Below are 5,125 nucleotides of genomic sequence, written 5' to 3' on the forward strand. Positions count from 1 at the left end.
CGCCCCCCGCGGCCCTCTGCTGCCTGGCAACGGGACGCTCCGCCTCTGCGCAGAACCCCTCCCCCGGGCCTCTCGCCCCTGCCTACAGGCAGTACCGTCCCTTGCTTGTTTTACTCTTCAAAATAAAACACTTTCTGTGTAGAAAAACATCAGACTACGCTTGCAGTCTCTAATTCCTTTCCAGAGCCCAGGGAGGAAGAAAATCTGTGGTCGGGCATCTTTAGAGAGAGGTGCAGGTTTACGGTGCACAAGCCACCCAGCTGTGCCTGGAATTCTAGCACGTGGTGGGTGCCAGTCCCCACAGCATCGTCTAGTCGTTCTACTGGTAGTATCCACGCCTTTCCTAGTAGGGAACTGAGGGCATGTGAGTTGGAGTAACTCGCCCATGATCGGCTGGCAGGTAGGAGGGTGGAAATGCGCGTCTGAGCAGCAGCCAAGCCTTTGCTCTCTCCCCAGGCCAGCCCGCGTGCTCAGGGAGGAAAAGCCAGAAACCTCTGAGTTGCAGGCCTTTGACAGCTGTGATTCCAGCTAGATTTCTTCCCGCCCAAGAAAATTCCAGGCGGGGTCTAGAGCGTCCTCCGCTCCCAGGAGCCGCAGTGCTGAGCCGCCTTCACTGCCTAAGGCGACAGTGGTGACGACATTCACCTCAGAGCTGCGAGGACGAAGTTTGTGCCCGAGAAAGACTTGGGCCGCATAAACGTCTCTTTTAGTTCCACTTATGCCGACCAGACTCTTTAAATGTGAATAGTTTGGAAGCCATGAAGTTGCCGTTACCCTAGCGTGCTCAGATGGCTCGGATTCGGGTGTTCTTGATGTTTAACCTGGAAAAAGATAACAAGCGTGGCTCCCGATGTTCTCTCCCCAAGGTGCGCAGCATTATGCATCTGACCATAGCCAGAAACGTAACATTAATATGCCCACATTACACAAGGATATTTAAGCATTGATGTGGGAGAGAAAATGTTTTGTTTCTGACCCTTAGTTAATTACAGATTAGGGTCAAACGTATGGCAATACTGGTTTTTATATTCCCAACGATCAGAGATGAAACAATGAACCTTTCTGCTCAGAACTGCTCAGGGATTCAGCGAACGGCTGAGTATTCTACCAGCTGGAACACCCCGTGGTTTCCTCCCTGTCCTGGCAGGTGACAGGTGGCAAGTGGCTTTGCCCCTCTCCTTCCACAGACGGGCGAATGGGACAGTGCTCCCTGGCCTTGGCAGAGACAGCCCCAGGAGGTGAGCCCTCAGCGTGCCCTCTGCCACCCTCCCACTGCCCATTGGGGTAAGAAAGGACTCGGCTCGCTCTGCATGGCACTGAGGAGTCTTGGTTTAGATCAGAAAGAAAGCAATGTGTTTGTCCCCAGGGCCACGTTCACCCAAAGCCTCCCTTGTGGGAGGACGCGTGTACAGTCAGACTAAGCCGCCCTATACACTCAAGGTCAGGAGGTCGATGGTCAAGCACCTTAAAACCACCCGCAGCTCTCTGATTGCTGAATATTCCAGCAAAGTGTTTGGGGCAGAAACAGATGTGAATATTACATCACAAGCGGAATGAACCGTTCGGCCGAAACCACTTGGGACCTTGCCTCCGTGGGCGTCCCCAGGAACCGCTCACCCGCAGACTGGGCACTGCCTCCACGCGCATCATGTTGTCCAGTTTGCAGCTCTACATGGCGCTGGGACACATCTGAAGATCCTGGTGGAACACGTGCCAGAGGAGGAGACTTACTCCATCCCAGGTAATTCGTCCCCCACGCGCTCTCCCATCCTTCCCCTCATTCAGAAAGAGTGAAAAAGAGTTGCCCGCTTTCGTCGCTTTGCGCTCCTGCTCTGGCAGCGCCCGGTGACGCCCTGGAGACAGCCCTCCGGCCCAGGGGAGGGGTGCCCAGGCCCGAGGACCCAGGGCAGGAGAGCCGGTCCACAGCCTCCTGTGCAGTCGCAGGGGTGGAAGGCTGATTGGCCAAAAATAAACATTTTCCATGACTGCTCTTTTGGCTATTCAAAATTTTTGTGCAAAAATAGGCAAAGTGGGAATGACGCTTTAAACATCTTTCTGCTTTCTAGGCTCTGGAGGTGGGAACCAGTGATGTGTTTAAGTAACTTCAGGCAGACAAACTATACACACACCCCGGCCTGACAGGGGGACACGGGAGGTGCGGGGAAGGCGGGAGCTGCGACGGGCGCGGGCAGAATGGGGGGTTCGGCTGGTCCTGCAGACCAGATGGAGGAGCGAGCAGGCACCGGTTCCCGCGGAGAGAGACGGCTGTGGCTCTGTACTGTCTGCAGGCCATCGGCGGTGAGGGCAGTGTAAGGGCCAAGGAGGGCCTCCATGCTGCCACGCGGGCGGCTGCCACTCCCGGCCACACCCCCGCCCCTTCCCCAGTGCCCTCTGCCTGCCAACCTCCTGGGCAGCCCCTTCCACCCCCTTCTCTCCCTCTCTCCATCTGATAGAATATTTCCATGGAAACAAGTGCACTCTGGATTTTCTAATTTTAAAAATAGATAAACCAAAACCTTTGCTTTAACTCTCGTCTCTGGAAGGCACGGCACACTCACAGTTACCTGGCACAATGGATTCTCGCTAGGGCCCGTCACAGGGCGGCCAGGTGGCCCGGGTGCCCAGGTGGGTGCCGGCGCTGCTCCACCTGGCTCCAGGGGGCTGTGGGGAGGGCGCTCCTGCTACAGGTGTCTGCCCACCAGGGGCTCTATCTGCTTGTCTCAAACCTTTGCCTGTGTGGTCTTGATTTTTTCCTAAAGGCGCTTTCCTGCAATATAACTATATTTTTCAGTGCTGTTTGAGGGAAAAATAGCTACATGACCCAAAAAAGGTTGAGAAAGGGATGAAGAAGATGGCACAGGATGAGCACACTTTTCCTGGGACTCCCATGTGCTCCGACTGCCTCTGCAGTGAAATAAACCTTCATTACATTTGTGCATAGAAACGCCATTCCGGTACTTTCAAATTGTTGCTTACCCTTATCTAAAATTTTGCTTCCAGTATCCCACGGAAAGGTTTCCTTCAGCTGTGAAAGTCATGGGTCAGGACGGTGGATGTTGTGATTCACACTAAGGAACATGACCTTGATGTGGGGGCCTTTCACCCAACAGCTTGGTTTCCCAGAAGTTAAGCCATGAAGTAGGAAGCTGGTAATGAAAGCCCCCCTGCCGATGCCCCCAGAGCTCTGGTCACCCTCCTCAGGGACGATGCACACTGGTCTCCCCGTGGCCTCCAAGGAGCAAGCCACCCCGACAGGTGGCCCCACACGGGACCCGCCCATCCCTCCCCCACCCAGATGACGGTGCCCTGCTCACCTGTTCCACCACCTGCATGTTTTCTCTTAAGAAAACCATCCTGGAGGCCATTCCCTGCGGCGCCTGGGAGCCGGCTGCCTGCAGTCTCATGGCGATGTGGCCGTGCCTACACCCGCAGGCCTCCGACAGACCCTGAAGCTGTTTTCACGCTCTTGCTACTAAATGCCGCCACCTGCCTTTGGGTCATTCCACAGGTTCAAGAGAATATGCAGGTGAATAGGAAGAGCCGAGAGTGTCCGGCCGTCGAAGGAGCTCTGCCTCACCAGGTGTCCCGGGGGGGCTATGCCACGTCAGCCGGGGCAGCAGGGAGGGGGCCGACCCCACACCCTTGCCACCAGACCCGCATCACCCGTCCTGTGTCACCACGCGTCTGGTCTTTGCCCACAGAGGCTGCCAATTAGCAGGTGATGGAGAAAATCTATAATTAAACTGTGAAGGAAATAAATAAGGTGTAATCACAATTTTCAACCTCCTGTCTGAGGCGAGGCCAGCAGGAAGGCCTCTGCATTTCCTGTTGCTGCTGAAACAATATCATAAATGTCGCAGCTTAAAACAATGCAGACTTGTTATCCTGGAGTCCCGCCATCCGGAAGTCCGAAACTGGAGAGACGGAGAGTGGGCAGGGCTGTGCTCCTTTGCAGGCTCAGGGGAGAATCCAGTCCTGGGCTTCCTAGCTTCCAGAGGCTTCCTGGGCCTCAGCCTCCCTTCCACGTTCAAGGCGAGCCGTGAACAGGGCTGGTGAGTCCATCCCACACCACAGACACTTGGCTGCCTCCCTCTGCCACTCATAGGACCCCAGGGACCGCCCTGAGCCCACCTGGACACCTCCCGCTACCTTAGGGTCAGCTGGTGAGCAGACCTCCTTCCTCCTGCTGCCTGAGGTCCTCGTCACACAAGCTGATACAATCTCTGCTCCAGGCGTTGCGTCATGACATCCTTGAGGACCATTATCTGCCAGCCAGGCCCCCAGGGTGGGTGACACTTAGGCTGTGCTCCACACGAGTGCACAGGGCTGGAAGAAGCCTGGGCATGGGGGCGGGAAGGGAAGGCTGGGGCCCTGGACCCGAACAGGCGCCCTTCTCCAAACCTGGGCTCTGCCACGACAGCCAGGCGACCGCCGGGGAGGGGACCGAAGATGTTGCTGGCTTGGTTTTCTATGACTGGAGAAATCTCAGCATTGAAGGATGGGATCAGTACTGTAGGAAAAGTTGAAAATCTGGGAAATGGGGGGCATTCAGTTCCATGATCTGCTACATGTCTAAAGGCACAGGTAACCTGCCAAAGGGAAGCTGGGCCAGTGGGTGGGGTGGGGATGGGGGTGAGTAAATGCCCTGTTGCCACAGAAAACAAAGCCTAGCCAGATGCCTGCTCGAAATGACTGCCAGGTGTTTCTCAGTCACGTTAATGCAGCTCTTGGTCAAGTACACATGAAGGTGAACCCTCCTGGGGCCAGGTTTTAAGGGACAGAACCTTTCCCAGAGACCAGAGACCCTGTCATTGCACCTGTGGGGTGGCACCGAGCCAGCCACCACTGCCCTCGAGCCCATGACTGGGGCACCACTTCCAGGGCCACGATGGAAAATAGCCTCGCTGACCACCTCCAGGTCCTCCTCCCACTTTGCAGCACTTCTGTTTCACTGGGAGTAAGACTTGCCCATCCTTAATGTCTGCTGACAACGAGCCCAGCATTCAGGTTTCCCTAATCATCCCTAAAATATCACTATGGCTGTATTTTCAAACAAAAATCCAGACACCCCTTTTTCAAAACAGTTTCATTGACTTAATTCACACAGTACACGATTCGCCCGGTT

This window comes from Manis javanica, chromosome 13, assembly GCF_040802235.1.
Source record: "Manis javanica isolate MJ-LG chromosome 13, MJ_LKY, whole genome shotgun sequence".
NCBI classification, from domain to species: Eukaryota; Metazoa; Chordata; class Mammalia; order Pholidota; family Manidae; genus Manis; species Manis javanica.